Raw genomic sequence first — 14,573 nt, forward strand, 5'->3', positions numbered from 1 at the left:
GAAATCTCCCAGTCTCTTATCTCCAGCCCCCATCAGCAAAAGGGGCTGTCAGAGTCTCATCTCTGGCTTATCGCACCCAAGGGCTGTCCCAGCTCCCTGACTCTGTGAGCCCGTGGAGATTTAGAGTTGCACCCATGAAGTCTGAATGAGTTCTGGTAGAAGCCACCTGATCCTTATTAAAGCAGATTACAAGTATCCCCTTGAAATGTCAGTGTGCATTTACAGAGACAGCCATACAAAGACACCCAGCCATCAAATTTTTCTTTGCAAAATGTACATTAAGGGAAAGCGAATGCAGGTAACTCTGGTCTGTAAAACACAGAGGACCAAATTGAGAGTTTGGTCCAATGCTCACAGGAGCCTAAGGAAAAGTCTAACAAAATTTGCATTTAAATGGCTCCGTGCAACCCCTGACAACAGTGTCTCACCCACTGTGTGTGTGCACACAGGTCCTGACAACTGGAAACACACTCCAACATCTCCAGTTACCTGCAAGGACCTGTGGCTGAAGGATACGAGGCCCGGGATTTGGGTCTACAGAAAGAGAATAAATAGGTATTAAAATCTATTTATCACAAGCAGAGTTTTGGACATCTAATTGCTGCAGTTTGTTAGAGGAACAAAAAGATCTTCCCTGGCTTCAGCCATATCCAAGGGGATTAATTTGTCACTCTTCAAAAACAACTCATTGGAGGAATGCCCTCTTTGATTCTTTATCCTCACATTAATTAGGAGCAATAAGTACACTAGATACACTCAGTACTTAAAAAATTAGTAGAAATAAATCTGCCACACATCTCAAGAGGCCAACGAAGACCTGGCTGTTTGTGGTGGGAGCCTCCAAAGCGAGTCCTATTAGTGGGACAGCCCATCCAGGTCCCACTGCCTCCAGCAGGGCCAGTGCTGCCACACCTCACCTGCGATGGCCACAGCCAGGACATGATTGTCCAGAAGGGCCCGTGGTGGGGGCTGCAGGAGGCAGCAAGGCCATGAGTGGGGCCCAGATGGTCTCTTCACCATTTTTAAGGCACATGCTTTTTTCTGCACTGAACCCACAAGCACCAAGTGCTCCCTGTCAAACCTCCCAGCCTGCATTTCATGCCCAGGTCCTTTCTGGTGGCTTTGCTTTTCTCAGCAAATTCCCCATAGCAGAGGAGCTGTGTCTAGGGAGACAGGGAAAAAACAAAAGAATATTTTGTGCTGAAATATGAAATTGAAGTCAATTTGATCCTTATTCAAGAAAAAAAAAACACACTAAAAGATGAGGTGACTGAAACCTTCTTCAGAGAATTATTCTGAGAGGACTGAACCAAACCCTGTCTTCTTCATAACTGATTTTCAGGATGTTTTGTCATTTCTCTCACTCAAGGACACCCTTCCAATCGGTGGGATCGCTCACCTGAGCAAAGCCTGGCACTGGCTCTGGGGACCAATGTCCTGCAGCATCCCAGCCAGGACTCCTGCCCACAGGGGAAGGCTGGAGAAGCACAGGGATGCCAGATTTGCAGCCAGTTGTTGTGGGCTGTGAGTGCTGACACCTCAACCTTTCCTTGTACCCCACAAGCGCCCGGCTTGAGAGACGGCTGCCTTTATCTCCTGCTTGTTTAAGGTAATTACTACTTGTATTTCCTCCCTGCTGGTTCTGCTGGAGCGGAAAAGGCTTTGGCCTTCACTTCACTACACAAAATAAAGAAAAAAAAAATCTGGTTTATAAACACCACTTTTTCTATACTTTAAAAGGCAGGTTGTAGGGTGAGAGTCAGGAGAATGGTCCCTATTTGGAAAGCAAGCTAATAATAATGATGAAGTTGCTGCAGGGAAACCTCTTGTTGAGCCTCCCTGAGCTCTCTTTGTTCCCGTGGTAGTAAACAATTATCTTTTAAAGATGCTCTGCTGTCTCCACCACTCACCCTGCTATAAGATATTAAACAACCCCAAAAAGCAGCCCAATTGTGTGCAAAGAGTGGATTTCCTTTCAGAGAGGGTGGGAATTTGCAACTCTTTAAAGACAGTTAGTGTTAATTAAAACCTGTGCAGCCCAAAGAGAAATATAGCACTGTTTTTCAAGGAGGGATGAAGTTGGTCTGATTAGTAAGTGTTATGTTACCATGTTATAATATGCTTTCTGATTCTTAAAATCCAGTGCATAGTACTGATGGAAAACAATTGTTTGTGCTCCATAGCAATGAAAGTTCAAGTGACTTTAAAATACAAAAAATACCCCACAATATGCTAAAAAAAAAGCACCTTTGTGTTTTTGCAGGGAAATCTTAAAAATAAAGACTTCTTTTAAAAGTACATTGTGGAGGAAAACATATAAGCAATAAGGAATATGGAAATTCTTCATTTAAAATCTACCTCACAGTCAGCAGTGTGTTGATTTGAAATGCTTTGCCTTTCTAACTGTTCCCCTCCTCCTAATAAGCACTGCATCCAATTTGTATGTTATTCTGATGAAATGGTTTAAGCGAGAGAAAATGAGTAGTTTGAAAAATAAAGGAAAGTTCTACAGAAGAAATGAAGTGCTATCATTGAAATCTTTATTTATGTGAAAAGAAAGGGCTAAAACATTACCTCAGAATTCAAGATTACAACATCAGTAGGATATAAAGTAAATCCATTCTCATAGTGAAACATCAGAAACCATAATCCTTTTTCAAAGACCTTTTGTTATTTTAATGTCTGACAAATTATGCTTTTTTAAAAGAAGAAAAACACTTAGATTTAAGAGGTTTCTTTTACTTCAGTAAAAGTAGTTTCACTATTTAAAAGTTTTAATTTTCTGTAACCAATAGTGTTTACTATGCTGGCTAAGTATTAACACAAGAGTAAGGTTATTTTAGCCTCAATAGGACCAAGTACAAAGTTGCCACCAAAGACTTTTGCATCAAGTTGTTATGGCAACTCAGTGTTCTAAAAAGTATTAAGTTTGAGCAAAGGGTTTTGTTTCGTTAATTTGGTTGCTTTTCCATCAGGTTTTGAAGTTGTTAAGTGTTATAAAAATGTTACATCATTATCATTCAAATGATGGGAGGTCTCAGAACATATTTAAAACTTGTTTATGTCGCAGGACGTTCCAGGATGATGTCCAAGGACCCCCAACCCTGCCTTTACAGGGAAGCCCTTGACTTCAGTATGAGAACAGGAGTCATTCCACAGCGCTCCTAGCACTAAGAAACAAGGATAAGAAGAAAAAAACTGCATTATTTGCCTCCAATGTACTAAAGGAGAGACAGGATGGATAAAGGGATGGAAGAAGGGACCCTTCCCTTGTGCATTCAGCACCTCTCTTTCATGTGTTCATGTTTAAAAGCATAAGCAATGAGTTCCTCATGGGTATTCTGGGCTCCTGACATCACATGAAGAACTGGAAGAGTGAAATAAGCTCCTGAGAGCTCTGCAACCAAAGGACAGGTTTTGACTGGTGCAGACGTGGCAGGAAATTGCTGTAAGAGGCCTATTTTAGGTCCTGTGCCACAGGTAGGGAAGAGACAGAATTATGGGCTTAAAACCCCATAATGAACAAGAGCTCAGGATCACAGATTGTCACAGCCATCACTCTTGGAATGTTCCCAGTGCTGCAAGCCCCAGCTCAGACCCTCGGTTCCCAAACCCTCACACTACCTCAGATCTGCAGCACAACCTCTCACACCTCTCACATGCCCAAGTGCACTGTGAGCTCTGGCATCACCCTGACTCCAGCCAGGGACTTGTCCCACCCTGCCAGTTTGGGCAGGGGAGCACTGGGGCTCTCCCACATGAGTAGGAACAGTCATGGCAATGTGCAGAGTGTCCTGGGCTGGTTGCCTGGGCAGCCTCATGGGTGTATGGCCACATATTTCTACTGGCTTCTCTCACACTGGGTTCGGGGGCTTTCACGTATGGGGTAAAGGAAGGGGAAATAAGAGAGCAAATTAATTCTGTCCCTCATGAAATGAATGCTTTTTTTCACATTGACAAATTTTCTGAGTTTTTAAGTGAAGTTGGAAACTATGGGGAGATTATGGTGTTTTAATTAGAACTTTGACTTATTTTTCCTCACCAGGCCTCTCAACTCTTTCCTCTCGTAGTTCTCCTACTCATCTCTTTTTAAAGAGAAAGGTGGATGGAAATAAACTGGGGAAATTGAAAAGAAAACCAAAATTTTCAAAAATAAAAACCTGACATTCATATGACCATAAAAGATTTAGAGGACAACAAAATGAAATTATTTCTTAAATCTGAAATTATTTTTGACACTTAAAACCATGTTTTCCTTCTTTTGCAGAAGGGGACCAAGCCACCAAATACCTACATGGCAAACAAAACAAGAAGATTTGCCTGCCAAATTCTGCCAAATCTCACATGAACTTGGGCAAATGATTTAATTTGCCAGTTTCTCAGTGCACTGTTTGTGCAGTGAGAACAATACCACTTCCTTTTTCTCATCCTTTGTCTTGTTTATTGAGATAGTCACTACTCCAGGGAGTACACAATCTCTAATTATGAGCAACCAGCACAATAGTACCCTGATCTCTAGGACCTACCGCAATACAAAGGACTAATAATCATCACAAGTCGTCTGTTCTGATGCATGGTCTGCAAGAGTTATGAATACTAACATATGCTGGAAAGTTCTGTTTAATTTTATGTCTTTGAAAGAAAATAAAAGCCTATTTTTCCCATTGCTGCCATTGATGCAGGCTTATACTTTCCAGGAAGCTTCTGCCTTTACATGTCTTCATTTTCCCTTTAAAAACAGAAATAAAAGTCTCACTAAATAAAATTAAAATTATGAATGGCCAGTCTTTTCTTTCCTACCAGTTGCTGTCACCCAGGAACACGCAGCAAAGGATGTCTACGTTATCATTCAGTTTCACAGGGATCTGCCAGCTGCTGGCCATATGCTAAATCCTAAGAGGAATTATCCATGTACTGTGCTGTCTGTACATGTCTGATTCCCTGTTTATGTATTTTTACTTGATTATGGCATATTATAAATCCAGCTAACTTAACTTTTATGGTTAGAATCCAAATCCTCCAGTTGTTGAGGGTGTTTTTTTTATTCAAATGGAATTCCACTGCCACTGTGGAAGGTTTATGCAGCAATAAATGGGATGAAAACAGTCAGATTTCATACAAATGCATCAAACACCAAACAAAAAGTCTGTGGGATTTCATTTACAATGACAGCCCCTCTTTAGAGTTTGCTTTTTAACAATGTGATAGAATTTCATAGCAGACAGAATTTCCCATCAGCTTCCATGGCCCTGTCCAGAACCTTTGTCCCCAAAGTGACTTGTATGGTTTCACTCTGGAGATCCTTGGCCATCCCAGCCACTGCAAGGCCAGGAATACATTCATTCACCCCCCTCACCACCCTCCGTCGGAGGGGACTGTGGCGCAGGGAAAGATGAAGTGAATTGCTCACAGTCAGAGGAAATGGTCAACCTGGGAATTGAGCTCCAGTTGCTCAAGCCTCAAGCAGGAGCCAAACCACAGGCTATTGTTTGCTATTGAAGCCTGTGGACATCTCCAGATATTTGAAGTCAGATTTTGTGAGTGATCTCGCTATGCACATACTCATCTTAAAATGATACAATGCTGTACAACACCAGGACAGCCTTTTATATGCCCAGGCCATGGTAAATCTACTACAAAAGCACTCTAAAATGATTTTTACATAGGAGACTTATTTTTCAGAAGGCAGGAACATATCCCTTGGGGATGCAGATTGTTTCCTCAGGACTCAAACATTCCCACGTGGTAAAATGAAGTAGGAGGATCCAGTGAAAGGAGCTCTTGCTTCTCATTTAATTTACTACCTAATACTCAGCAGCCCAAGATTTATAAGACACTACAGAACTGTCTGCATGTTTCCCCTTGTGGCAGATAGCAGATAACTGTTAATAGACTTGCTCAGAAAGTTTATTTAAAGGAAGAACTTAACTGTATTATTTTTCATGGAGGTGTGAACATTGCTTAAGGAGCTTAAGTCTCCATGTATAAGTATTATCAGATAGGTTCATGAGGATGCTAATGTGCATTAATATGAAACTCCAAAACCAGCTTTCGCTGGTGTACGTAGATAGAGCCATTTTGTAAATAATGCCCTTTCTGATATTGCAGAGTTCTGGGATTGCTGAATGCATTATTATTTCCAAATATAATAATATAAAACCACACTACACACCTTCTCTATCCTCTTTCTGCAGCTCCTGTAAAATCAACAACAAAGCCACTCGCGCAGAATCCAGTCTCCTGCACAGCTGCAGCTGGCACCTGCGTGGGTAAGACTTTGTCTGCCCTTCTATACAGGACCATGCAGATGTTGTAGGAAAGCCAAGGTGCTGGAGGGGCTCCACATCACTTCTCATTTTCACTTGTCAGATGTACCCACATATTTTCCAATCCTGCCCTGCTCCTAATTTAAGTCCTTCCCACAACAGTCGGTAGCTCGCCATGTGGGATGGGGCTCCAGTTTCCAAACACCGTGACAGAGGTGTCTGACCCCTTTCCATGCAACTGAGCACCTTTAGAACCTTTGGCCTTCAGTAAGAGGGGAAGGCACACTCACCACACTGCACCGCTGAGCACTTTCCAGGATTTAACCTGCTCTGCACATGCTGTGTGGTGATGAAAACGTGATTAAAGGAGAGTATATTACATTATGTCCAGCTTTAGAGAAATATTTTAATGGAATAAAGAAAGAACCATACATTTTCTTTTTTTGGTTTAGATGTAAGCTTCACCTCCTGGTATTTACAACCTAAAGCTCTCCAATATTGGGTTAGCTAATAGGATCCAGACAATGAAGCTGACTACAGGGAAAAGCAAGAAAGTGTTTTAGTTTCACCAGCCAAGGAGAAGAAAAGACCCAGCTTGATAAATGGCGAGAAGTATATTAGATGTTAAAAAATATTTCATTTTTAATAATCCTAGGTGTTACTGACAACCCAGGTAAAAAGCAAAGTTCATTTCTTCAAAATATATTTAATCTGACAGTATCCCTTTAATTAAGTAGCAATTTAGATTTTCTTCTCCTCCACATACAAAGCTTTAATGAAACATGAAAGCCACAAAAGAAATTTGTGTGTGTTTCATGGCAAGGCGTGAGGAACGATTTTCTGTTTAAATTCACAGACAGTAGCTATACAAATAACATTTAATATTTGTCAGAAGTATTATCTGCCTTTTTCCCTCACAGCATTACATTACTAAGGTAATAAGTACATGAGAATACATGATTTCCTGGCTACTGTATTGAATATGCACCTTTAAACAAAGTTAGACTTGGGAATTTACCCATATCTTAAAATGCTAATCTAACACTAATTAAAAGGCCAGTGAATATGCTTTGATGGATTCCAGTTCCTGGAATATGACAAATGAATTCCGATGGCATGCACGACTGCAGCAGAATTACAATGGCAGAGCTGCAGCCACCGGGGGAAGCCAGGAAAGCCCATCCCCGCACTGGCACAGGGGCAGGGAGGAGGCACTGCTGGAGCTTGCCACGGTTTGTGTGGGTGCTGCCGTCCTCTCAAGGTGTGGCCAGCCACAGCCTTTGTTTCTCATTTCGTAGCAGCTCCCAGGCTATGCTGAAGCAAAAATTTGGCTGCTTCTGCACCCCACCCACCCTCCCTCTAGTTATGTGCACCTCCCTGCTGTTCCCTGTGCAGTGCTGGGCTCTTCAGGGAGGACAACAGCCTCCCTGGGGAAGAAAAGCCAAGTGGCAGCATTGCCTTTCTCCCACAAAAATAGCTCAATTCGTAGACTTCTTCAACCCCATAAACCCCATTGTTAAAGAAGCATAAAGAGAGCAGATAAATATTTCTAAATGAGATTCTATGCCCAGTATCTCCTACAAATAACTGTCTTGTTGATCTTCCTGTCTTAGAAGAAAATTAAAATCCAGCTTGTAATACAATTTGGAAGTATGGCCTATGAGCTCTCAAGTGCATGCCTCTTTTGAACTGAGTGCAGCCCTCTTCAGAGGTACTTATTGCATGATGATATCCAAGATCTGCCTTTACATTCCTTCTTCCCACATGAGGAAAGACAAAATTTAATTCATGCCAATTAAAAATTTGGTTAAAAAAAAGACATATTTTTGAAGCAGTCTTAGATGTCATTTTAAAAGGGTTTGAAAGTTGGGATTTCCATGTACCTTTACTAACCTCCCTATGTAAAGCAGACTTAATCCTTCCTTCTTGCACAGATTTTTGTCTAAATCATGGCAGAATTCACCATGTATCCCCCTTACAGAGGACCTGAACAGCTGAACTGTGGAGAAAGCAGTTTGAGATTAAACAAATAAGCCTAAAAATAGGTACTTTGCTCAGACCAGACAGGAGGTCCTTCCTCACGAGGGCTCTCCCTGTAGGTAGCAGTTGAACTTTGAGCATCCCATCTGGACTGGAGTTTGGAGGACACCCTTCCCCCAGCTAAGGAAATATCCCAGCCACTGAGGCATCAGGTACCCCAGGGTTGACTGATCCTCCCTAAAAGTGTCGAGTTGGTTTGTACAAATAATTGAATTTCCAGCAGATCCAAACGACAATGCCTGTGCTCAGGGGTTAATGTAGGAGTTCATTGGCAGCCTCCCTGTGAAGCAGTGTCAGAGTTTGAGTGGCTTTGCACACACCCTCTGGCAAAACCAGAGACTGCAGCTGAGCAGGAGCATTTAAAAGATCAGTAGCATTTTAACAGTGGGCTCTGGGATGGCTCCGTGTGTCTCAAAACCTGTCTCAGAGCACTTGTTCCAGGGTCTCACAGTGAAATGGTGCCAGTGCTGGATACTGAACTGTGCTCTTCTGAGGAATGTCTATCCAGGTTTTTTCAAACAAGGCTTAGGGACTCACAGAAGGTTTAATGGAGTGGACACAGCACCACACTAACAGGGCTGCACAGATTTGGGAGTGGAGCCGGCTGGTTGCTTGCCAGCTTGGACAGAGGACAGGATGATCTTAGTCTGGCCTGCAAAAGATCATGGGAAAATATCCAGAGTCCCAATCCATACCTTAAAAACAAGATCAGACTGCCCTTTCAAGGGGGTGGGGGAGATATTTTTTTCCAGATTGTTCTTTTGCTCTTTGTGAAGGAGGATCTTATTATGAGCACAGCTGAATTTCTAGATGAGGTAAATTCTCCCTGTTACAAGTTCTGCTTGATCTCACTATCACAAAATGTATACACACCTCTAACATGTTCCTTGACTGCCACTTCTATGTTCCCCTGCTCTTCAATCAGAGATAAATAAACGAAAGGCAGCATGATGCCTGTTATCTAAAAAGATTCAGGTAGAGCAAGTATCATAGCACAATCAGGGTGCTTGAAAATTGTATTTTCCTGGAAAGGACTTTTACTTGCCTACTTGGATCATACACAGAGGAAGTCCAAGGTCTAGAGGGAGAAAATAACTCTTAGTAACCGAATGTTTGAACATTCATACAGGATTAATTACTTGTTTTATTTTTTTTCTTTAATTTTAAATGACTGTACTGCCAGCAAAAGTGAAAAGTAAAGACTCTGATCTATGCCAGGCACTTAGTACATGCAAATACCCTGCAAGTTTTTCCTATCTTGAAGAATTTCAGCATAAACTACAAAGGCAAAGTGGACTGAACTGATCCCTGGAGAAAACATGTGCAACTCCACTTACATAAAAAGACTGCTTGCTTCAATAGATCTGTGCCCATTTATCCTCAGGATGAATTCACACATTTTTTTCTATTATTAGATGGACATCCTATTTCTAATGGAGTCTATGTGATCTAAGCACTTCTACTCATTTTTTTCTAGAAGTAAGATTCTGTGCTTAGAGGATGAATTGCACTGCTGAGCAGTGCTGGAAGGATCAATTGAGGTGCATTAACATTTGCAGTGCCATTATGCTCCATCTGAAATCCTGGGCTCTATAAGAAATTTCAAACAAAGCATCTGCTCAGTCTTGGTAAAGCAAATCTTTTGTCTGTGGCATATTGCACCAGCAAATTAATGCAACAAGGATTACACAGCTCTGGAAATGTCATCAGAATGGATGAATTTCACAACAAATAACGAAAGAAGAATTGTGAATGTCTAACAATTATTCCCCAAAACCTATTTCAAAAAAAATTTGCATCCTCACTGTCATGATGGCTGATAAAGTTCCAGTTAACATTTACTTAGGACAATAATTAAGTCAGTTGAAACACTCAATACAAGACATAGGCAGAAGGTGTAAGACCAGAGGGTTATGAGCAGTGGAAAATAGGTGCTCATAGCAGGGCAGGTGTGAATCACAAGAGCTGCAGCCAGGTTTTCACTGTGTAAAAGTCAAATGCCAGGGCGCCTGTGCTTGGTTACAATTATCTGAGATCAGCTCTCTGTGTCCTGTGAGTCATGCTCTCCACAGCCCTGGCCAACTTTCCTAACCTGTCTGTGCTATTATTTTGGAAGAAAAAAAGGAGTCTTCACCCCAATACTTGGGCCCCTGTGAGTGAATGGTCCTGACTCTGAGCTGTGGGCATGGCCCATGCAACAGGAATGAACAGCATTTGACTAAGGGGCAATCCAACTCCAGGAGTATTTAGTTCACATCTGTGCAAGCAGCACATGTTCTGTCTACACCAGAGGGAGCTCAGGCACGAGGTTATGCTACAGCTTTATTTTCCATATTGCATGACCACAGGGAGATTTTCAGAAATGTTCTCACTCAGTTATGCTGATTACCTGAACTGTTTGCATAATCCATGAACTTCCTCCTTCTAAACTAAGGGACTCTGCCAATGAAAGTGCATGCTCTCCATGTTGGCACCAAAAATGTGTCCTACATGGTCTGTTTGGGAGTTTTCCCAGTTCTGACCAGTCAGTGTACAATGGTGGCAGTGGTGACTGGTAAGCCTCTGGTAGCAGTCATCTGGTTATCTTATGTGACAGTAACGAAAGGGACGTGGCAGCTGTGATAAGCTCTCATTGAACAATAAAAAAACATTTCTGGGAAGGTCTTTTTTTTGTTATGACAGCAGTAGTTGTGTTGAATTTCACAGAGGTTACATGCTGGAATATAAACAACATCCAGGCAGCCTTGAGGAAGGTGTGTAGTACTGCCCTGTACCTAAATAATACAAGTCATGCATCCTCAACTTGTAGAAACCAAGCATTTTTTTTTAACAGACTCTCACCATTGACATCAGTGAAGCTGGAAGAGTTTCTACAAGACATTTGCCTTTCTTTACCTCTGGTCCTCCAGCCTTTTCTGCTCTCAGTTAGCTCCCACTCCACCCCCTGCTTCCACATACCCTTCTCCTTGCATCAAAGAAATAGGATCTGAAGCCTGGACATCTCACAACACTCCCTTCTCCGCAACTCATTCCACTCCAGCTTCCTCAAGACTGTGCAAAAGCAAATATTCCAGAAACTCAGAGCTAAGGCCCAGATTTTTTGATGCAGCCCCTTAAAACCACTGGGAATCCCATTCTTAGGATCTGTAAACACCTGCTAGAACTCTGACAACATGCAGTGCTGGGACCAACGAAAATGCAGAAGAAGAGCTCAGGCACCTACAGGCAGTTAAAATGTAAATCTATTTCTATCCAGGCTGTGTCAGCATTTAAGTGCTAGATTGTTTAGCAGCAGCAAGTAAGCACTGCTGCTTAATTTTATTCACCTAACAGTTGCCTTCAGATTTTAAAGATTTATACATTCTTCTGCAGTCAGCATTGAAATAAGAGCTCATATCCACACCCGATAGCAAATGCAGATCCATGTCTCCAGTCCTTTGTTTTCAGACAAATTTTGTCACCCTTATTTGTTCCAATTTGACAAGTCTTGGAGTAAAGGCTGTTCTTGATTGAGGGCAGCAGAATATGATCCACAGAGATTAGTCTGTGGCTAAATTGTGCCACTTGCATCATGAAAGAGTCTGGCAATATATTCCTAGAGCTAAGGCTTTTTGATTGACTCAGAAAAGAAAATTAATTTTATCAGATAATTCTATGCTTCAAATCCATAATTATATTTAACAACAGTGTCCAGCATTATCATCAGCTATCCAAAACAATGAAGGTGACTCCAGCGGGAATGCTGTGAGACTAAAACTGAGCACAGGGTCCTTGAGTACAGTATGCCCCGAGATAATGTCAGTATAAGACGTTTTTCCCTCCCTCTTTCCTCTTCTATAGGAATATCATCCTTTTGCTCTCACTCCTCACCCCATTCTCTACCACTCCCCCAATTAGCTCTGTGAATTTGTGGATGTACATTCTAGACCAGATCACTGAAAAAGGACTGCTTTAAGAAAAGACACTTTTCCTTTAGGAAGAAGAGATTGGAAAGGAAGCAGCAACTGCTCAAACACACCCGAGATAGGTAACCTTGAGGCCTGACCCCAGTGGCAGGCAGTGCACACCAAGCTGTGAGATGTGACACAGATCTTTAAAAAGCCTGCTAAAGGTATGGCATGAAATAGCAGCCCCACAGAGCTGGGAAAAATGTGCTGTTGCTTAACAAAGTGCACCCAAATCCCTTCCCCAAGCTGTTCTTTAAAAATTAAAGTGACCTAAAGCTAAGCATATTTTAAAGTGTTGTTTGTGAAACAAACAAACAAAAAAGCATAGCGAGAGAAGCAAAGGCAATAATTCTTAACAAAGAGCATTCTGTGATGTCTGTATTTCTGTGGGAAAGGCCCTTGGCATTGCTGTGCTGAGAGTAGAGGACATTTTATAAACGTATTTCTAAAAAGAGGAAGTATTCAAATTGGAAATGCCTGTTTGGCTGACTCCCCCTCTGCAGCTTGTGTACTCCTCCAGCAGATAACACAGAGGACAGCTCTTGCTAGCAGGCTGCTCTCAACATTCTCTTCATTAACTTGCAAAAAATACAAGCTCCATCCTACATTGTTTGATGGTAATTAGAAGCTGAATCATGCGATACGTCAACTTTCTGGTGTTCTTTGCATGTTTACACTTTATACTACCACATTACACCTAGTTTTATTTAGGGCTTCCTTAGAATCCTGTGCTATTAGAGAGTGCAGTTTGAGGAGCTGGTGACATACTTCAAATATAACTGTGGAAAAGCTATTTTAATAAATTCCACAGAAGAGGAATCAATGTTAAAACAATCTCAGTGATCCTTGGTTATGCTGGGAGTCCTTTCAATTCACGAAAGAACATGATGATTTTTCATTACAGGTGCAGATGATCAAACAGAATCAGAATTATCAGAGAAGATGCAGATTATTTTTCTTTCTCTCTTAGAGCAGTACTGGTAAATTCAAGGCACTACTAGTTTGGAATTAATGGTCCCTGCCAGTAGAGGCCAACTGCCATTTCAGCATTAATGATCTGACAAGGTCAGCAACCACTTCTCCACAGAGAAATCCTTAAAATACCATAAACACTACTTAGCTAAGAGTCCACAGGCAGCATTACACTTCACTTGATACTTGAATTTGCTGTTTGGGCTACATTAATGTATTGTTCATTTGAGACAGGCTGTGAAAAAAGAATGGACAAAACTCCCTGTTTGGCTACCAGAAAGCAGTCAGTTCTCATTCGGGTAAGAACCCTTACTTTCATAATTTATCTTTTCTCTTACATCTGTTTTACTCAGTTACAGCAAAAGCTGCCAAAGGCTGATTCATTAGGACACATAACATGGAAATACAAATGCTCATTTCAATCTGTGGCCACTTCATGCCAATCTGAAGTCACTTCCATCTGTGAGTCAAGCAGCCAGCACACCTGGGAAACTCCAAGAGCAATGACCATACTATTTAAGTCAGGATGGTGATTCAATATCAAAGAATGAGCATGACAAGCACAATCACATGTAAAATCTGTAGAATCCTTTTATAAAGCTGGCTGTTTGCATTTCTTAGTATCTTTTTAACTCCTATGCTTTTTGAGGACAAAATGTTTTATTCCAGGTCTGATTCCAAGTAAAGAAATAAAAACCTCTCAACTCTGTTACAATCCCACAGAAACTGGGAAGACAAGATTTGATGGTAAAATAAACACAGCTGGAGGCAGATCAAAGCAATGCAGGCATTTTTCACCAAGAAAGATGACAACTTTTCTCAAATGAAATTCGGGCTTTTACTTACTCTTGTGATGCTCGGAACATCTGCATCCAATATCCCAGTTCACTTACTCTCTCGGTGGGACAGATGGCAATGAGGTGCCCAATTCCCAATGCCTTTCAAAGAGGTTTAGGCACCTGCCTCAAAATTGTTCAAGACCAATTTCTCTCTGTTATTCTCAGCTTTGACAAACAGCAAACCAGGAGATTCCTTCCACTCGCCACTCTGCTGCCAGCCAGAAGTTTGCCCTCACATGAATTGCTCGATCCTTGTACTACTCTTTTTAGCCACCCCGTTTATGAAGTAAAAATCCAACCCTATTATTAATATATTTAATACTTTTTAAGATGCTTTGAGCTTGCACTAAAGGTACGCTATAGACACATCCATATCTAAATTACCAACATTCAGAAATAACAGGGAAAATACTTGTTGGTGGATTAGCTACATATAATCAATGCCAAATAAAAATCTACTCTGGTTTTGCTAAGGTCATTTAGTGCTGTGCAATTCTCATGAGGTAAAT

Source organism: Aphelocoma coerulescens, chromosome 6 (genome assembly GCF_041296385.1).
Source record: "Aphelocoma coerulescens isolate FSJ_1873_10779 chromosome 6, UR_Acoe_1.0, whole genome shotgun sequence".
NCBI classification, from domain to species: domain Eukaryota; kingdom Metazoa; phylum Chordata; class Aves; order Passeriformes; family Corvidae; genus Aphelocoma; species Aphelocoma coerulescens.